Source organism: Ambystoma mexicanum, chromosome 2q, assembly GCF_040938575.1.
Source record: "Ambystoma mexicanum isolate Mex_15411 chromosome 2q, UKY_AmexF1_1, whole genome shotgun sequence".
NCBI lineage: Eukaryota > Metazoa > Chordata > Amphibia > Caudata > Ambystomatidae > Ambystoma > Ambystoma mexicanum.
This window is the reverse complement of record NC_090924.1, coordinates 897,666,445-897,688,616: the sequence shown is the minus strand read 5'-3', so window position 1 is coordinate 897,688,616 and position 22,172 is coordinate 897,666,445. Positions and strand designations below refer to the sequence as shown.

Sequence of the window (22,172 nt, the reverse complement as noted above, 5' to 3'; positions counted from 1 at the left end):
TAAAATGGCCCCCATGGCCTCTTGCCTTCCATCACCTGTTACCTTGATCTTCCCGAAGTCCCGGGAAGCCCTGCCTCTGTCCCTTCCCCCTGACTGGCTGTTGGGTGGAAGTTCCATATATGGTAGTGTGGGGAAGTGCCGACCAGACTGGCTGGAGCCTTCTGAACGGACCTATGTTGTGGGTACACCTGTGGGTGGGACCTGGGTGAATGGAGTGTGTGACGAATACGCATTCTACGTTATGGGTGTCTGGTGTTTGACACAATGGGCCTCATCACGACTTTGGCGGTAACCCTTAAATCTGGCGGTAGCGCTATTACCGCCGTATTTAAGGGTTTGCCAAATCAGGACTTCGGTGGATTTCCCCCCAGCCCTTAGCTGGGGGGAAATCCGCCAAAGATTTGCGCTATTGCCGCCGGTGGGAAATCCGCCGGCGGTAAGAGCGCAAATTTCCCCCATTGAGCCCAATGGGGAAACGGGCATTCCCGAATGGGCTCAATGGGGAATGGGGACTCCCAAGTCCGCCAAAGTCGTGATCCCGCGCTATTAGCGCCGGGGGCTATGGCGGTCGTGCTAATAGCCCCCGCGCTAATAGCGTTACCGTTACTGCCCAAGTCGTGATGAGGCCCAATGACTGAGACAGCCTTGCCCGAAACCGGTATGAATGCAGTATGGAGTGTTGAATGGCTCGGTACTTGTCCCAATACACATAACTTGTTGTGAGTGTCTGGAGAGAAGTGAATGGCCTGAATGCACTGTGTGCCTGATAGTCGTAATTGGATGCTTGAGTGTGACCCAGCAGAATGAATGGGAGATCAACAGTATATCTGGGGACCTCTCACTGCTAGGAATCGTGTTCAGAAGCTGACGTCCACTACGACGAGTAACTGGAGTAACTGAAGCTTGACCTTGAAGCCCTGCTGGACGAGAAGAATTGCTGTTGCTCTCCTTCACAATCTGAAAGCTGCTGTGCCTCCAAAGACTGACCCAGAGAGGACCCAGTAAGGCGCCCTCTTCCCGAGCTACGAGGGACCATCGTGCACCAGCTGATCTTTGCCTAAGCTCCCTGGTAGACACACCTTCGACAGGCTGCCGACCCGATACGGGGACTGCTGCGGAACTCCAATGAGAAGAGCCCGGACTGTTGTCCGCCACTGTCGACGACCGCCATCGCCGACCGAGCCGCCGTGCTCCCATTTTGCCTAAGGACGCTCTCATCCGCATGGTCGCCACTGTATCCTGCTGGAGAAGGCCTGACCATTGACGCGCCGAGGAGCAGCCACCGGTGGATTTCCCGCCACCCAAAGACCACAGAGACGCCGACGACTCGATGCCCTTGCTGGGCCACAGTTCTTCAAACTCTTTGCGGTCTAGAACTATCGACACGGAGGTGCCCCGCACGCCTCTTCCTTGCATGACGTTTACGCTTCCCCATCAACGAGCACCGCTAGGAATGACGCGGCCACTTCGCCGTCGTAGCTAGACCTGTTCTCTGTCGGACATTCGACAACCCGTGACTCCTGCCTGAAAGGGAGGACACTCAAGAAGGGCCGTCGATTCCCCGACGCTGAACGCTACAACGCCAGGTACTTTGGGGTTTCAGAACTACCGGGAAGTCTAGTGTGAACAATATATGGACTGGGCTTGTATCTTTATTTATACAGGTTGCCCAGGTGGGGGGATCTCCACACAGAGGTGTGTTTAACGGTAGTGACCAGTATTCTGCCAATTGTTCAACCATCTTGCTTTTCCTTCCTCTCTCTACTGCTGGTTTCCTCTTTATTTTGATCTGTGTATCATTCTGACCGTATGCTCTTTAATGAGATCTGATAACTTTAATGGTACCACTTTAGAACTGTATATATTTACCAATGTTGATTTCTGAGTACAAAGTGAGTTATCGTGATAGTGTACATTACCTCGAATATTAATTATATAAAGACTGTGTTTTAACCAATACAGTGTATGGACATTCCTTTGTGGGTGCTTGTGGACTACACTGTACTTAAGAACCAGCTTGCATCACCTACTGAGAAGCTAGGCCTTGATTGCTCGACCACCATACCAATAATAGAGAATCCTGGCAGGGGTCCTCTGTGCCTCTCCTCTACCATATAGAGAGCAGAAGTACAGACACCACCCTCCGGTCTTTACACATACCTCCTCACCATCTGAGTGCCCATGGCCATCCCCATCGTTTGGAGATAAATATCAGTACCAAATGTGAAATAGTTGTGGATTAAGATGAATTCTATGCCTTTTCTCTGGATGATAGCTCAGGGGATATGCGATCGTCTTGGAAGCACAACGACGCGGAGCAACACAGGTTTGATCCCCGAGGCTGCACTTAAAAACCTCTGGGTATTAAGCGCATTATAAATAACCCATTACAAATACAATTACAATTTGACTATTGGGTAAGCAAGCGGGTTGCTATTTCCAAGAGCATTCGTGCACGCCTATGTCCCATCGATGTGGTGAATGTTGGTGTAGAGTAACTCCACATCCATGGTTGCTAGTGAAAGTAAGTAACTCAAGAATTCCAATGTGAAATAACTGCTTCTGCGAAGAACTGAGTGCATTTTTGTCTGAAAAGCAAGTTTATTGCATGTTAACGACCGGGACTGGTCAATTCCATTGAGCTGAAAACAAATTAAACTCTGACAACAAGGTTACAGTTTATATTCCCAGCTAGAAAATGTACATAATCACAAATATTTTGTCACAACGTCATTCCCCAACCATCCACTGGCTAACTCTAATACAAAGTAATTTAATCCCCCAGCTCTAAAACACCATTGGATACATTCACAAAGTACAACCCTTTAGACATGTGTTCTTCTTCCCTCGTCAGTTATGACGTATTCCACATAATACATTTATCATTTATGATTAACTCAGTTTATTATTCAGACCATGCGACAGAAACCCATTTAACCCAAATGGTGATTGTTCAAGACTTTACATAAACACGTTAAGGCATGGGGAGGGAGAGAGCATAAATAAGCATTAATTTGAAGCAGCAATACAAATCCTTATTCTCCCAGATGCTGCAGGTGTCCAATACAATTTTTCCTACATTCTTACACATATTCCTATGTGCTACCACCATTTCAAGTCATAGCCTTTGGCATACATTCTACTCATTTCCGTGCATACCCATAAACTATCAGCTATCAATTTAACCCTCCATGTAACTGGGCCTTTCTGGGAATCCAGGAAACCAGCCTTTGTGCTCCCAGGGAAACTGCACTTTGCATCTAGGAACCATTCAGTTCTTGCCTTCAGCTCTTTGCGATGTTATCACAACTGCCCATATGCGGTTTACTTTCTACCCGCTTCTGTGACCTAGGTCATCCAGCTCTCCAAACCAGGAAAATAATGAAATCCTACAGATCCAGGAACTCTGTGGCCTATTAAAGCCCCTAACAGCTGAAACCTGCATTCTTCAATGTCTTCATGTATCCACAATAAACCCCATATTTCCCATTGTCCTAATTGTGTCTACAATTTAAACCAGTGTTTAATTCCTACATGTTAGTTTCCCCTTCAATGAACTCCCCTTGTGCATGCAAAAAGGTCACCACTACGTACTTCACAGTGCTACGAATTGTACATTGCATAGTACAGTGTATCCATGCCACTGCTACTCATGTTGCTGCCTAATGTGGCTCAGAAATGTATCCTACTAAAATACAAAGTAACACTCATTTCACTTCTTCTAACTACATTGAAAACATATTTAGTTGGTCTAGTACAATTTATGTAGTATGAACCTCTTTTCCATGTTGGGACCCAAAACATCTACCCCAACATTCCCTAGTTTAGTTAATTTATTAACTACCAAATTAATTTCCTGTTCCTTGACAGAATGACTTCTGAAGACCCAAACCTTTCAGACATCATGCTTGCTCTTTTCACTTTGAGCATATTCCTCTGGTGTACAAAACAAAAACAACCTCCCACAATTTACCGAACACTTCACATAATTATCTGAATCGGGTAGAAGACACAAAACAACACCTGGAGGCCCTGTCAACCCTATGTCTGCATACTTACATGGTTTGAAATGGCAGAACAGCATATTAAAAGTACTTAGCAGGAACAGAACAGGAAAAAAGTGGCATCAATATCTTCATCGTCAGACTCAGCCATGCTGGAACCCAGGTAAAGGACGAAGGACGAATCAACCCAAGTGTCAACTTTGATTCCAGCCTCTCTCTCCATGGCCTCACACTGATTATGCAATGCTTTGCGAAGGGCCCTCATCTCCTCACGTATGGCATTAAAGGCAGTCTCTGAATAATCAACCAATTAAATGAGCCCATACCAGGTGAACTGGAGCCGTTTAGCGTTGACAATGTCTTGGACAATCAGAGCCAGGAAAGAGGCGAAGATCATCTCTGTCCGATTAAAAAGTCAGAAGTGCGCAGGTACCTTCTTTAACCCCTCTGAAGAAGCCAATGAGAGGTAAATGCTTCGAGTAGATCATCTCAAGGGTTCAGTCATTGTATGTCCTTCAAGAATTTCAAGTCCATATGCACTCAATGGGGGAGGTGACATAGGGGGCACAAAACCAGCTTGGGGAACCTTATTAGAAATTACCAGATGGGTTTTCGGGGACAACCAGGACTGGGAAGTGCAAGTTAGAAATGCTGTATACTCCCTTCCAGGCCGGTGGGACTTGAAGATAAACCAGGGTTCCTCAGACTCAGTAGTAAGCAAATATAGCAGAGGCCCCACCGACCAGGTCCACAACACGCAAAGTTCTGGTATAGTTAATATTTAGACCCGACTGGTAGGGTGCCATCGACCCTAAAACACAAGAAAAAGATGTGTAAGTAACTGGATCTTAACAGGTCTCCTTGTGTCTTCAGCCACGTCAATATATTTTTTTTATATACATTACATATCTATGAACATTCCTCATTAATGTTCTTCACTTGTTCAGTGCATTTTCTCATTCCTCCCGCTTTACAGATCTTCACCCCCTGTTCCTATTAGTTGTGTACAAAACCATCTAATGTCAACTGTGCTCGCAGACTGTGTCTTATCTCTTCCTGCTTCTTTTTCTCTTTTTTTCAAACATTCCTGGTCATCGATTGGTATGATAGTAGCCTAAACTGCTTGTCCATGAAATAAGCCCCTCGCTCTGCACAAAGATAGATCCACCACATATAATACTTACCTATGGTGACAACTTATCAGGAATAAATACTCTTCGAACGCCGGAAGAGTGGGGGGATGAGCAAGCAGAGTCTGCTGCCTTTTCTCTTCCCACCCTCTTCCTGTGCCTATAACACAAGTTGTCAGGAGCAAAGCAATGCACATTCACCATACTATCCAAACCCATCCCCTTCACTTATAATTTCATTTGGGTCGATATATCTTTTTGTTCTGAGTTTTAACATTTGATGAGATCCTATAACACTAACAAATATATAATAAATGTTTACATTCCTACCCTGTCCAACCACCACGATTTTCATTACCCCTAAACAAAAACAAACACTAAAGAGACAAAAAGGAAAACAACAGACACATACACAACACAGCATTCTTGTTCTTGGGAACTGTTTCTGGTGGACTTAAGAAAAAGAAATAACTGTCCATTTGTCCATAAGGATGTCCTACTCTATAAAATGCCACAAGACTTGTATGGCTCCTCATCTTTTTGATCCTGGAGATGGTCTCCACTAGGGCCTTGGTCTTGCAGATGAGGATTAGTGCTGGTATCTCGCTGATCATCTAAGTGATGGAACCAACATTCCAGGAGGGGAAAAAAATGAAGTTTTTGCAGAGTGGCTCTGCCAGATGTAGTTGGAACTGTTGGGCAATAAACTTGACATATTTCGTTACATCATTAAAATGCCCATAGAACTCCTTCCCTAACACATGAGCTGAATTGCACAGCTGGGATTCTGTGTGCAGGTATGAGAGATATTTGCATGCGTCTGCCTACCACTAATTACTACAATGTACAATAATAATCTGTCCCTTGTAAATATAAACAATACACAAATGAATTACCTTCAATACTGCACAGCATAGTAAATACAAACAAACAAATTACCTTCAATAATGCACAACACAAAGACAATATATACTCATAATATGACAACACAATTACTGTATCCGTTATCCATAAGTCTTAAAGTACGACTGAAAAAATACTTGTAGTATGTTTGTTTAAAAAAAAGTACTATACCTGTAATACTTCTTCAATGTCCTCCTTCATGTTTATCTGCTAAAAGATATAACTGATCTAATGCCACCCTACATAAAATTCTAGGAGTGACTGTACCTGTGCTTCCCTCCTCTTCTTTTTGGTTTTCCAGGGAAAACTTCTAGGGGACATTACATAGGTTCTTAAAACCCTGAATGCACTGTGTGTGTGTGTCATATGCAAGCATGCAGAGACACTCTTGGGCTCTGGGTTCCATCACTGGACACCTAAGCCTTTGTCCAACAGTGATGTCACACTCTCTGTCAGGAGTATGGAAAGCATTAATCCTACCTCTCCGGATTGATTTGAAATTATTCATTTTGCTATGCATCCCTTATATAAAAGCATGTGCTCCTTTCTGAAGATCAATACGTACAAAAAGGAGGTCTCTGTTTTGTAGAAAAACTGCTGAGTCTCAATAAAACACCCCAAAACAATATTGAGCTGTCTTGAGCGCTCTGCCATGTCGTAGATTGACAACACACTTCATGCAGTGTAGTTACATATATCTGATGTCACGTTACTGTCCTACACACCAAATTAATATGTAAAACAGACAGCATGCCTAGTTGAAAAACACGGCGGAAGGTGTGAAGGATTTCAATGAGGCGACACACACCTTGGTCTCAGCCTAGTATGTAGAACACTACTGAGATGCCTTTCTCTTTATTTTATGCAAATTCAATTTGAGATGGTCCACAACTCGTATCACACCCCCTTTTTCAAATACCCTGGGTCACAAAAGACCATGAACCAGGCGGGTTGGTGAAAATACAATATTTATTTATTTTTAAAATTCAGAAGAAATCATACAATTTTTAATATGGGGCAGCAATAATCACCAATGGAGTGATATTTACAATAAAAATGGAAGCAATGCACTTGGTTAACCTTCTCCTACAACATATATAAAGCACACGTGAATAGGAGCACTTTTGGAATTAGGATAGATAGCACCCAAGTTAAGGTTTCCCCCTGCAATGTTCCCTCAACCCACAAATAATCGAATTCTGAGTGGATAGAAAGAAGCAGCAGGTAGTCAGGGAATAAGTGGCAGAAAACAGACTCAAAATCCAACCTTCCGTCACAGAGTAAGAGGTAATTACGGACTTTAAACCCTTAGCAAAGGCCTAAAATAACACTCGAATTTTATAAATGATTAATTAAAGTGTGGTTAAATTATAATATGCATATGTTTTATCACAATCGCATGTATGTTATATCACTGGCAATCACAAGTCAATGGATCAGCAAAAGGCATACAATTAAAAAATGAGAGGAAAGTTTAGCCATCTGCAGCCAAATGACACGTTGGAAAACTTGCAATTTACTCAATTCCCGCTTTAAATAACCCAAACGGTTTTTAATGAAAACGGGTGAAATAGTCTGATTTGGAGCACAGGTTTTGGGCAGGGGATAGAGGTGTATCAAAGGGACAATACAGGTCTCTAGCTGGTGAATTGAGAGGGATTTGGAGGGTAGAGTGAGGTTCATTTTTAGGTAAATAGGGCAGATACAAAAGGGGGAAAAATCGGTTTTGAAAGAAAGGAAAATGTTACTTACACTAAATTATCTAGGCTATATTGTTAAAGAGGAACACAATAAGTTCCAAGGTTGATTCGCGAGGTCAACCTTGTCACCCCAGTGCTCAACCCTAACAATAAAATACATGGAAATTAGTTTGATTATTCAAATATAACTAAGGGCTTATAATTTACACCAGACAAAATTGAACAGAGATGGCGCTAGCACTTAAACAATAAGGACAGGATACGAGGATAATTCTAACAGTTTCAACAAGTTACCAGGATATAAATATGACTACTTAGAGAATGGGATAAGGACAAAGGCAAGACAAGATAGGCTATGTGTTTCTATGGGGTGTGGATTATAATCACAGTCCACTTTTTAGTTTTGGGATTTTTGGACAGTCAACAGGTTCTGGTCACCACACGGCGGCGCACCTGGCAAAAGTCAGCTGGGAAGGGTCTGGTCACCGGGTAGCGAACAGCTGGGCAATTTGGGTCACTGGATGGCACAGGTACCGCTGGACGCAGTCATTGGGCAAGCAGTTAGTGGGCAGTTAGTGGGCAGCAAGCCGGTCTGATTTCAGGATGCAAAAGGTACCATAGCTTTCCACTTTTTAATGGGAGATTAGTGGGTTGATTCTGGATCACTGTCCTTGCTGGGATAGGAATCAGCTATGCTTGGGTTTTGCAGTGGGCTCTGGAGTAGGGTAAGCAATGCTTTGGCCTTGTAGTTGGAATCAGCAAAATGAATGGAGCAGATCAGGAAGCAGCGCAGGTACTTCAGGAAGAGTGTGTGTCTAAAGTCCTGTCATAGTCCCCACCTCGCTCTCAGCTGGTTGGATTTCAAGGGCAGGATGTCAGATTTATGATGTGAGTTTTACAATGTTCAAAAACCTCCCACAGTTACTGTAGCTAAAATCCGATTTTGCCACAAATGGTGCATTTATACAGTTGAAGTCTCTTAGCAAATTACATAAACTGGTTACATATTTTATGCAGACCACTGCAGTCCAACTGTGCAATCTATGAGACATTGGGCTTCATTCCGAGTAGGGCGCAAAGGGATACCGGGCACCGTTAAGGACATTAGTGCCAGTAATCCCTTTGTGCCCTATACCGAGGTCCCTTTGTGGGTCCCGCTAAGGCCGCCTGGATTTATCAGGCGGCCTTAGCGGGACCCGCAAAGGATCCAGGGAGCAAATAACGGTACTGCAAATTGCGGTACCGTTATTTGCACCTTCCCCATTCCCATTGAGCCCTATGGGGGCTCAAATGGGAATGGGTAATGGTATTTTCAATGGGGCCTTACCGGTCCCGCAAGGGTCTGACTAGGCCAGTAAGTCCCCATTGAATGAGGGCAGACTTGGTACCGTTATTGGAGGCAGCCATGGCGCTATTAGCGCCATGGCTGCCTCCCATCTCGGAATGAGGCCCATTATTTTGTATGTTTAATAATCTTTGGTCATTTTCAGTGTGAAATGTTTGGCCTAAAATTCTGGAACTTTACCAGTGTGTACATGGGGCCTATTTCTGTTAATTTGTAACATTACATAATGTGTCCTTTCCCCATGATTCACATTCTTCTGGCGTTCGTGTCCCATACATGCTATTGACAGCCAAGACCTCTCATTTGAAAGCCACAAAAATCACATTTAAACTACAAAAACTTTACATTTTTGCAAAGTCCTGTTGCAAAGATAACCATCTTCAAAGTTTCTTAATAAAATAGTCTTTTGAAACAAATGAGAATCCTTTGTCCTACACTGGCAGATTCTTTTTCTTTTCAGCTGCCACCACTGTTTCTTCCCCCAGAGGGAGGATGGGGTTTTTCCCAGTTTGATTGAAGGTTTATTGCCCCATCTCCATTTTGCACGTCTGTATCCTGGAAATTCCATTGTAGAGGGCTCAGCCCAGACTAGATTCTGTCCAACCTAGTAATTATCACTGGGGTGTTATTATCTACAGAGATGGCCCTTTTGTTTCTGTCCTCCTCTCAGCAGAAACCTGTTTTAGGCTGATTCCTCCCCCCGTGCAGCCACTGAAGTTTACTTTAATGCTATTTATTTTTGCTCTGAATTGGAAGAAAACCTGCTGAATAGAACCATTTCATACATTGATTTCTCACAGTACAATCCCCTTTCACATTGCTAGGCACAAAGAAGTTTTTGTTCAACATAGTACTCCCAAACAAGCATTTTCTCCTTTAGTTTGCAAAGCCCATTTTTACACGTGTGGTGCAAGCTGCTAGCACTTTGCTTTCAAATTCGCTATTTGACTTTCCATCTGGCTTCCCACACTGTTTTTCAGATATAGTTATTTTCTTTTAGGCAGTAGTTTATTTGAACCACCTATGCACTGAAATTCACATAGACCAGAGTTGGAGTTCCTTTGAACTACTGATCCTTGACACTTTGCAACTTAAAAGTGAAGCTTTTTCCTGTGCAGCGGAAAATTAAGTTTCTTTGTAAATTTTTCTCAGATTTGGTTTGACAGAGCCTGTCATTCAGGGGTCATGCTTGGTTTTGCTGAAGCACAATGGGAATATGAATGGGCATGGCAGGGCCTTATTACTAACAGTAGTTTGAAGAAGAACAGATAAAAATAGCATCAGAGCAGGTAAAAATACACCCTTTTCAATGGGGACTTTGTGCTGGCAGAAAGCAGCGCTGCTTTTTCACTCTATTTCTTTTGTATATAGAAGAACACACTGTCAGACTTCCTCAGTGTGCCCCATTGTTCCATCCTGACCAATATGTGCTTGTCAAGATGGTGCAGCCATCTTTTTGTTGCCGCAAAACGCAATGTTGGTGCAACGGTGCTTACTGGAGCCAGCGCAGCCATTTTGCGATTTCTGCTGAAGCGCAACTAGGTTATAGAGAAATTCTGTTCAATGGGCCAATGTAGCCCACAAAGGGAACCATGGTCGTACATTTCATATCTACTGCTAGTTTTAAAAAAAATGTTTTTTTAAAAAACACTCTTTATTGGCATTTTCAATAAACCAACAGATAAACAATCTCAACATCCCCTCCCCCCGACCCCCCCCTTTGCCCCTTTTCCCATATTCCCCCTTGCATTTGAGCGAGGCTCTATTGACCCCTGCACCATCTCCTCCATACTCCATTTGCCTCCTCTTCATCTATCCCACCAATCTCCCCCTGAATAGTGAACCGATCGGTCATCCGTGTCCCTCTGGAGTTCTCTCCATGACATTTCTCACCCATTCTCTTCCCCTCCCTCGCTTCGACCTCTCCATCCCTTCCTCCTACACCCACTTTGTCTCCTGTTGGTCTCAGGTCTTTTGATATATCGACAGGTCATTCAGCAACTGACCCCAGTCTGCTTTTACCCCCATCTTCATCTGCCAAGTCTCGATTAGCCTGCAGTATCTCCAGTTCCAACATACCCCATCTGCGGACATTCCCCTGCCACATCGTCAATGACGGCCTTTTGGATGTTTCCAGGCTATAGCCATTCAGCGTTTAGCTAAGATCAATCAGAATCTCACCAATGTATTTGTGACTTATTATGAAAGTATTCTCCACAAACACACTCTTGGGTTGCACTCCAGCCTCATCCCTAACAATTTGTTTATCCCTTTGACAACAGTTTCCCAATATCTTGCATATGCTCTGGGAATGCGGAATCATAGCAAGTGTCCTGCGGGCCCCTCTCACACCTCAGACACTAGTCACTGAGAGCCCCCTACATCGCTCGGAGCCTAGTTGGCATCACATATACTGTACAACAGGTTAAACTGAATCAGTTGGAATCTAGCATTTCACAACATCTTATGGACCTGATCCCAAATCTTTATCCATTCCTTTTCGGATATCGGAGGCCTGCCATCCGCTTCCCATTTACCCTTCTCCTTAAATTCCTCATGGGGTACCTTCACCTGTAGGGCCCTATAAATGCGGGAGATTTTCACCTTCACCCCAGCCTACTCCAGTAGTAATTGCATTAACGGGCTGACTGCCGGTTTGTCAGTTATTCCCTCCCATTGCTCTGCTAGTCTCTTAACTACCAGTCCATATGCCAGGAACAGCTGCTTTGGGAGCCCGTACTTTACATGCCACTCCGAGAATGTCATCAGGGGCCCTCCCTCGAAAAGGTCCCCCACCACACACCAACCCTTTTTCCCAAAGCCTCTGTCCCCCAAACCTCCCAATAGCCCACCTTAATCTTGGGTCCTAGCTCAAGGGCAAGGCCCCACTATACAATCCCTTAGGTCGCCTCCTCTGAATAAACTTTCGCCACACCTCTGTGACCGCATGAAACACATTTGTCGTACCCTTGTTTCCCACCGAGTGCCACAACAGTTCCACCCACCACTTGATGTGTCGCCAACCCTTTCAGAGCCTCTCCGCCTAGATGCCCCCATTCCAACACCATTTGCAGTTGTGCTGCTTAAAAGAACCCTCATAGTCTGGTAAGCTGATGCCACCCTCAAATCCTGGACTTAGTAGCGTTGTCAGTGATACCATCCTCCTTCCCGTGTTCCACAGTAATTCCATGATTCTATCATCCAACATAAAAAAAAGTTTTAATCAAGTATGATATATTGGTAAAGTAGTAGAGCAGTCTCGGGAGTATCACCATTTTACATATCGCCACCCTTCCCATGAGGGAGAGCAGAAACCCTTTCCAAAACTGTGCTGAGCCTCCTATTTTAGATAGTGCCCTCCCTGTGTTATTTACGAATGTTTCCTCCATTTTGTGAAATAGTCGCATACCCAAATATTTAAATGATTCTGTCTCCCATCTTATCCCCAAGTTTGGCAGGTTGTTCCCTTTACTGTCTCTAAGTCCCCCTATTGGGAACAATAGGGACCTCTCCTTATTTATCCAAAAGCCCAATAGTTTTAGAAAATTCCCCAGCACCTCCAGCAACATTGGGAGACTATAACGCGGACTGCCCACGTACAACAAAAGATAGTCCACATAGAGCGAGACAACATGTCTCACGACCCCACTAGAATCCCAGCCTCCCCACCTCCTGTCGTAAATACCCCACCAGCGGTTACAGAGCCAATGCATATACAATCAGGGACACCGAGCACCCCTACCCTGTCCCTCTGCCCAGCTCCCATTATCCAGACACCCAATTGTTGGTCTTCACCACCACCAATGGTCTATTGTACAATAGGCCCAGTCATCTACGAATATTCGTACCAAAGCCATACTTCTCCAGCACCCGGAATAACCAACTCCATTCTAGGGAATCGAACGCCTTCAGGGCATCGAAAAAGGCTAATGCCATTTCCTCCTCCTGGGTTTTGACTTGGTCATTACGTGATGCAGTCGACCAATATTCCTTGTTGTGTTCCTCCCCGCAATAAATCTGCACTGGTCTGGGTATACCAACTCTGGAGCCACTCCTGCCAGTCTATTCGCCAAGATCTTTCCCAAAATGCTCCCATCGACATTCAACAATGAAATAGGACGATACAACAAGCAGTCCAATGGGTCCTTCCCTTCCTTCAGCAGGACAGTTATAATGGCTTCCCTCACAGATACAGGAAGGATACCTTTCTCAAATGCCTCATCATACACCTTCTTGAGCCATGGGACCAGGAGATCGACATATTTGTATTAAAATTCTACTGGGAGCCCATCACTACCCGGGGCAGTACGCTTCTTCATTGTTCGCAATGCCCAACGTATGTCTTTCTCCTCTTTCGGGCCCTCCAGTTCTTCTCTGTGGTCTGCCCCTAGCAATGGCAAATGGATTGTACCGAGCAGCTCATCCACATCTTCCTCCACATACATTCCTTCACTGGTTTATAGCTCCCTATAAAACTCCTGGAACACCTTATTTATTTGCTCTTGGGTACCCAACGGTTCACCCGTTCCATCCCTGATTTAGGTGCTAGGGCCGCGTGGACATTCCCCGTCTATTAACCAGGCCAGTAGTTTTCACGCTTTGTCCCCTTCCCCATGCAGTCGTACAACCCGTTTGCTACTGTCAAAATTTGAAAGGTCCACCAAGGTCTTATTGTATGAAGACAGAACCTGGGCCAGTCTATCACCAACTTGCCCCCATCTAGCTGCTTCCCTATCTAATTCCGCCACTTGTTTTTCAGCATGCATCAGAGCTCCCTGCAACCGTTTCCTTGTGCCCACTATTGTGTATATACAAACCCCTCTTATAGTACCCACACCGTTGCCACTGAGCCTGCATTTTGCTCAAATAGTGTTCTATCCCTCCCCGGAGCTCATTGCTAAAACCAAAATCCTTCACCGTCATCCCCTGCATGCACCACAACTATCTTCCCTGCCGTGCCTTCCCCCTACTCATCCTCAATCAATTACTGCCCCGTTGGCTCCCATTCACACGACCGACCCATGCCTCCACCCCTCTTTTCCCCCTCATGAATGAGTTCAGCCGCCTGGTCATGTCTTCCCCTCCGCTCCATGCTCCCTTAAAGTTGGACGTTGTGGACTAGACTCCAGCCAGTCCCACAGCTACTATGGCGATACAAAGAACCAGGATTTCCCCTACACCACAATCTTGAGTTCAGCTGGAAAGAAGATCATGTATCTGATATTAAGCTGTCGTAGTCGGCGTGGCACTGCATCATATGTTCTTCGTTGGATCTGTACCTCCAGTGTAAAGTATGGGAAGATTCGCAGCTTGGTGTTACCTATCACATAGTAGCCCACCTTCGGAGACTCCTGTAAAATTGCATCTCTGTCTCGAAAATGTAAGATCTTGGCCACTATCAATCCGGGCTGCGCTCCCAGTGGTTGGGCTCTTGCTGGCACCCTGTAAGCCTGCTCAACAGTAAAGAGCTTCGAGAGGCCCTTCACCCCCAGTGTATTCAGGATGAGATTTTACACAAAAAGCTCCACTCCATGGTCCTTCCTCTCTTTCAGGCATCACCACCAGCCTGATGTTACAGCGCCGGGACCATCCTTCTGCATCCTCTTCTCTTGTTTCAAGTGTCCTTGTAGCTTCCACCAGGCCCGCCACCTTTTTAAGATGTTGTAGGTCATCCTCTATTGTGCTCACCCTCTGCTCCACCTCAGGACCCTCTCGCACACCTTTTGTAGGTCCGCTCTCACCAGGGACACATCCACCCCAACTTCCTTAATGCTCCCATCCAGGGAGGTCTCTTCCCCTACCTCTTTCAGCAGGTCTATGTCATAAGTGTCTGTAGTCCATAAAGAGGTTGGCACTTTTTCCAAGTTCTCATCAAAAAATGTTGGGCGCTGCCACACTATCATCATTCGCTGTGGGATCTCTCTTTTCTCTATTCTGATCCAATAGGTAATACACATCTCGAATATTACTTCATCATCTGACAGATCATCTCTAAACATATCCTCATCAGAGACGTCAATCAATCTATACCCTTCCCGAATAGAAATTACTGTTCTCCATGGCCTGCCCTCGTCATCGTCTCCTTCGTGCATGGCGAATTCCCTCGCACTATAGCTGCATTTAACCCTAGCGGAATAATCTGTCCCCCCTCTTCGTCCATAGATATCTGTGGCCTGAACAAGAACTCATCAGGTATTCTCATAGGGCCTCATTACACGGACGGCGGTAAGGGTTAACGGTCACCGTTAATAGTACCAGTGACCGTTAAACCATACTGCCTTACTACGAGGTCTCTTTGCGGGTTGGAGACTTCAACGCCTGCTTTTTGCAGGCGTTAAAAACCAACCCGCAAAGGGACCAGGGAGCTAATTACGGTACCGCAATTTGCGGTGCCGTAATTAGCACCTTCCCCATTCCCATTATGCCCTATGGGGCAAAAATGGGAATGGGGAAGGGCAATGGGGGAAGGGGGAATTACCGCCCCACCAACCTTGGAATAGGGCGGTAATTCCCCTTTCCACCAAGGTGGTGCCGGTAGCACCTTGGTCCACCGCCGTCCGTGTAATGAGGCCCATAGGGCCTCATTACACGGACGGCGGTAAGGATTTACCAGTACCGGTAAAATACCGGTATCGGTAAATCCTTACCACCTTACTACGAGGTCCCTTTGCGGGTTGGGGGATTTAACGCCTGCTTTTTACAGGCGTTAAAAACCAACCCGCAAAGGGACCCAGGGAGCTAATTATGGTACCGCAATTTGCGGTACCGTAATTAGCGCCTTCCCCATTCCCATTGAGCCCTATGGGACAATAATGGGAATGGGGAAGGGCAATGGTGGAAGGGGGAATTACTGCCCCGCCAACCTTGGAATGGGGCGGTAATTCCCCTTTCCACCATTGCCCCGCAATTTACCGGCATGAACCATGGCGCTAATAGCGCCATGGTTCTCCGCCATCTGTGTAATGAGGCCCATAGTCTTTCCCACTAAGCCAGGAATCCATGTCAACAAAATGCATAACCCATAAAGAAAGACTTCTGGCCGTAAAGGCAGTCCTCGCAGAGTCATTTGCCCTGCAAACGCCAATATGAATTCGCCCACATTCAGATAATGTATCCCTGGTGTGGAACACACTTTGGGGGTCATTACGAGTGCAGCGGTAAGGGATTAACACCGCCGGTAAGGATGCCAGTGCTGTTAACCCCTTACCGCCGCATTACGAGGTCCCTTAGCGGGAGCCGCTAAGGGACCAGGGAGCTAATGACGGTCCTGTTATAAACGGGCCCGTTATTAGCTCCCTCCCCATTCCCATTGAGCCCTATCAGGGCTTGAATGGGAATGGGTATTTTGAATGGGGACTTACCGGGTCCTCCAAGGTTGGAATGACCCGGTAAGTCCCCATTCAAGGAACCCGGACCTGGACACGAGTTTGGAGGCAGCCATGGCGCTAATAATGTTCGCGCGATGTGCCTTATCATGCCCCATGTCCAACATATAGGAGGGGCTCTTTTGATTTGCCCTCCTTGATTAAAACCTCCTGCATATTCTGAAACTCACCTTGGTTATTTTGAAAACCAACCTGATTATTCTGAAAGCCACCTCTTCCTCTGTAACCCATTCCTCTGCCTCACAGCATAAACCCATTTCTGCCTTGGTCCATCTGGCATTGATTATTCGCCTGCAATGCACCTGCTACTTGCTGAGTTCCCAGCCCCTCTCCGCTTGTCAGTACCACCCCCTTCTATGGCATATTTTGACAATTTCTTCTGAACTAACTTGGCTTCCTCAAGTTTTCGATCATCCTCTTTCTTATTTTTCTCTTACAGCAACCGGCAATGATGCGCAATAGTCAACTGTATCTCTGCCCATGGCTTTGCTTCCATTACCACTAGTTTCTTGAGCTGTATCTGTACCTGTTCTGGCAATCCCTGGCACAGAATGTGGTAAAATACTGGCACTGATTTCTCCCACGGTTCCCTCATTTCCATAGTCCACCGTTCCTGAATACTTTGAATATAAGCAAGCGGATGTTCGTCATCTTTCATTTTATGTGCCAGTATTACACCAGTATCTGACGTATCAGGATACTGTACCCTGAGCGCTCTCCAGACGTCTGCCTTACAATTATTAAATGGTGCTCCATCATGAGCTGTGTTCTGTGCCGTGACACTAGAATAACCCGCGTTCGTCCAAATGTCATCATCCCTTTCCCCAAGGATGGCTGTTAAGAAACCCTTAATGTCCCCTACTGCCAAAGTATTTCCTCCTGTCATCTTTTGTAGCTCATAAATCCATGTTCCCGTCCCAGCCGTTGAACTAGAGGGTTTGCATCTTAAATTATCCTTATCCATTTGCGGCCAAGGAATATACTGTGGTCTGGCCCCTCCTTTCTCCAATAAGGAAAACTGTGTGAACCCAAATCCGCAATCAGATCCCATCGTCTGCCTTTCCATAGTAGGGACAATGGTTCCTGATTGCCTTCTCCCTGGCAATGACCTTAACCTGTTCACATATGGTGGTGTCTCCCCCTTCTCACTATGCGATCGCCCTTTAGGGAGCTCTGGATACGCCATGGGGTCTGGCGTCCTATCCTTAGTTTGCTCTAAATCAGACCATCTTACTACCTTGTCTATCTGCATGCATCCTTAGGGACTGCATGCGCTTTCTCCTTCCTCCCAACGGAAGGTTTCTCTCTCTTCTTCTGACATATCTAGACCCTCTGTCTAAGGTCAGCCTGTCTAAGGGTAATGCTCAATGCTCAAGACTAAACAAGCTTCCTTGTTCGCTTTGAGATTGGGCAACTATAGATCGATTTTCTTTTCCTCTGCTTCCCGATTCACCTTTTGCTCATAAATCCTGATAGGCTCTATCGATCCTATCCCCAATGCTCCCTATCTCGAAGTTCTTATCTAATGTTATTTTCGAAGGCCCTGACGTTGCTCCCTGGGATGGGAGAATTTCTCTAGATTTATCCTAAGCGGTCTTGTCATTACTTCCTGCGACGAAAGGAACTTCCTATATGGCTCCATGATATTACTGGACTTGAGTCCAGTAAATCTTTATGAATGCGATCAATATCGCGTTCCCTTTGTCCTCTTTTTCACTCATTTTCTTCATCTAATTCTCTTCGCTTTCTTGCTTCCTGCCTAACGCTTTCCTCTCGTCTTTTCTCTTCCCTCCTTTCATTCTCTCTATGCTCTTTTTCTTCCCTTTGTCTTTGCAGTCTTTTATCTCTTAATTTCTGCGCTTCCTCCTCTTGTCTCTTCTTCTCTTGCCTGTCCCGTTCTTCAATTGCTCCCTGTCTGTTGTCATACTTCCTTTGTTCCTCTGCCCTTTCTTCTTTTTTTTGCTGCCCTTCTTGATACATCTGCTCTCCCCTCTGCCTATTCTTTCTCTTACATTCATCCTCCTTCGATCTCCTCTCTCATTCCCATCTTGTTCGTCTTGATCTTCCCCCTGTCTAACTTCCTCAATACGTTTCACAAGAAGCTTGAGCAATATCATTCCACCCATCCATTCATCCTGTATGAACGTTACTTCATCAGCTTTCTCCTTTTCTCCTTTCCATATCTTAATCTCCTTTTCTATATCTAAGGTCACATTTGGTTGTTCACTTTTGCTCCTCTTTGTCTTGTAAGACCTTAAAGATCTCCTCTTTTCCTTTGGACTATCGTCACTGCTATAAGTGGGCGGTTCATATATATATATATCGGATTACTATATCCCGTTGCCGCCTTGAGTTCCCTCAACGGATACAATCCTACATCTATTGTACCATTGCCATTTATTTCAGGTGTGGTATGGGGAGCAGAAGGCTCAGCACCTTCCTCCCTGCACTGGTTAAGCATCAATCCTCAGGAGGCGGGTCTTCCCGCTCCTCTTGGTAGATCTTCCAGATTTCTAAAATAGCTAACCTTTTTTCAAATTTCTTCCATGTATACGCTGCGTGCAAGTATGTAGTCATGTGTTGCAAAACTGCCTTTGACAGCGATCCCCCTTGTGGCCATGGCATGAACATTTTGTCTGCTGTACCCTTGACCCACTCTGCACTATACCGTTTTAACTTAGGTGCATGTTTTGCCAGTGTCTTGCACACGTGCATCAGTGGAGTAACATCCCCCATTGTGACAAGTTTCAATTGACTGTCAATACTTACCATTGATTACACTGAAATATGTTTCAGAAAAATAACAAATATGATTGTGCTCCAATACCCGCCGCTCAAAGCCTCAATTTCTCAATTTCCTCAATCTACCCAGCGGTCAGCACCAACAATGACCCAAGATAGATAATAGCCTTTGGTCTCTTCTTAACACAGCCTATCTTTGTCGCTCTTCAGCACTTTTTCAATACATAAAATACACAAACAGACAGACTAGTAGACTTTACACATACCTCATCATTATACTCCTTTTCTCCCAGCTCCTAAAATACTCAGATTGGAGTTTGAATCATTCCCTCTCATAGGCCTTTGCAGCCTAATTTTACCCACTTGGGTTTTGAAATAACTCCTTCTAAAACTCCTTATGTTAGGAAATTGGACTCTGTGACACTCCTCGTCATATATCTCTGCACTCCTCGTCATATATCTCTGATGCTCCTCATCATATATTAAACAACCCCCATTACTATTTCTATTACCACAATCCCATGCCCTTTATTTTGCCAGTCCCCTTAGTCCACTCACAATTTGCCTTTCAGCTCCAGACCCTCGGGATCGTCCCCTCCTCCAATCGGCCACTGCAACGTTTGGTCGGCTCAGCACCTGTGGAAACCAGGAGGAATTTTGTGAAAGAGGGACCCATCCCACCTGAATCGATTTTCTTGCAAGAGTTCTATATCGGCCAATCTCCACAGGAAGCTTCGCCATCCTCCGGCTGGATAGCGGAAGATATCAGATTTTTCAAACTACTAACCGACGGACAAGAACCATCCAAACCTCTGCTACCAAGTGAACCCTTTAGGCCCTTTAAGATGAGGTAACAGTATCTGAGATGGCTGGGGATGCAGATCTTACTCATACATTAATATTCAGACCGACTAAAGAAGTTGGCAGAACACAACTGTTTTATTTGCAATTGTCTAAAACAGGGAGTACAACAGGCATCAACGAACTCCGAACAGTCATAAGTCTCTCAATGATTTTTATGAAAAAACATATTTATAACAAACATTCATCATAAGTGACGTCATACTAAGTGGCAAAATAAGAAAACCCATTAGGGGATGTGATAGGCTTAAGGGGAATATCAAAGTATACTTTCTATGGGGTATGGAATCGTGATTGGATCTCGAAGGTCAGGTGGACAGCTAAGCCCACCCCCAGTGCAAGTCATCTTCCGCGTCCTACTAATACACTACGTTTTATTGGCTTCTCAAACTATAGGGCTCTTTGCTACGTGGCCCTCTACAATTGGTTGGCACGCTTTTACCCTTCTGGAATATTCTACTTGCTAGCAGCATGCAAGCTAGTACCCCAGGTTCTGGAGGGTCGGCTTGGTCATGCCTCCCCATCCAATTAGAGTGTGAGCATATCCTTATCGTCTGGTCTCGGCGTAGCTTGTCCACAGTCTATTTTTATCTGACAATGTGACAGGAGACCACGTTTAGAGCTCCTTCATTATATATAATACTATTAAATGAATAGAACCTGGCAATTCTAGTGTTTTTCCATTACACCTCAAGAGAAGCCTGCCTTGCTTCTCACTTTCATTGTATTTCCTCAAATAGATAACCAGGTTCTTGGCTGCGCCAACTCTGACTCTGGGTCATCCAAGCCTTCTCGAAACTGCCTTCACCGTCAGCTGTTTTATTCAACTGCGCCACACTTTCAGCCCTTCCATTCTCGGCGTCCAAGTTTGCTAAAATGCTTTGGGAATATCCAGATTCTATACACACATATATATTGGTGGCACCGCCTGCAGTCTACTCACTGCATATAGCCAGCCTTATGATTACTTAGTCTACTTGCGGTACTGCATCTGTATAATTATAAAACGGTTTTAATTTTGTTCTGTGCTCTTTACACGTTCAATCTTAAATCTGCACGTAAAGGGTCACTTCAGTCTTTACTTTGTCGTCAGATATCAGATTCTATAAATTCTGTTCACCTTCTTCATTGGCATCTCGTCTTGGTGCGCCATTTCTTCTTTATGTGACGTTACCAGTCCTCCCTTTCACTTATCTTCATACTTCTTCTGGAACTACCTTCAGAAGACTGTCATTTCTTTGGGGATACATCATATAGGGTTTTCTCAATGGATACCTTGTTTCAAGGACTTTTTGTGGTATAGAAACCATTATTGGCCTGGCACATGTCGCAATTTCCAGTTGCCAACATATAGGCAAAATGGGGGTTGGACTTCCGGTAGAGACACTTGGCTCCTACTCTACAACATGTTAAGGACTATCAGAGCAGAGGTATCAACAGATGACCCCCCACGTCAAATTCTGTGATTTAGGGGGTTTTATTACAGTACACAGAAAACCAAGGGATTGTTTTTTACTGTTGTCACATAGTGGAAATTCAGCAAAACAAACAAATAAGGATTCCCAACAGACCTGTGATCCTCAATCCTTCCCTCTCCCCAGTGTTGATATTCACCTATTGGCCAGATAGAAAGACAATCACATTCTTTGCAGATTAAGTGTCTCCTAATGTCTTTCTTGCTGTTTATGCCGCTTGCTTGGGTTTCTTAGAAATTGTCAGGAAGTTGTACTATTCAAGAATAAACAGACACCATCACCACTAGTGCCTTGAGTTGTCTGAACCAGGCATCAATCTCTTTAATGTCTTTTCCAAGATCATGTTGGGCCCTGGGTTGTCAGACATAACCCCTTTTTAGGCTATCAGAGACTTCCAACAGTTCTGATCTTCCACCAAGCTAGGAGTCTCTCAGGCCCTGACTAAGCCCCTGGTGTCCCTTTCTTTGGGCATCTCCTCTTCTTTATCTCTTTCCACTTCCTCCTCTCTGGTCTCCATGTTCCTGCTCCTCTCCTACTTTTCCCTCCTCTTCCTCCAAATCTATGTTCTTCCATGCTCTGATATGCTCCTCCTCGACCCCCTTCTTTCCTCTACTTGCCTTCTCCCCC

The 22,172-nt window shown here is 45.0% G+C and overlaps 1 long non-coding RNA gene across 1 annotated transcript in view; it reads right to left on the bottom strand.

The window, feature by feature from the left end:
* Positions 1-2,664: 2,664 nt before the first annotated feature.
* Positions 2,665-22,172, bottom strand: part of LOC138569822 (uncharacterized) — a 472,818-nt gene continuing 453,310 nt past the window's right edge. Inside the window, exon 3 of the long non-coding RNA XR_011303338.1 lies at positions 2,665-4,815. This is a non-coding gene — a long non-coding RNA (uncharacterized lncRNA). The remainder of the gene's footprint in view (positions 4,816-22,172) is intronic.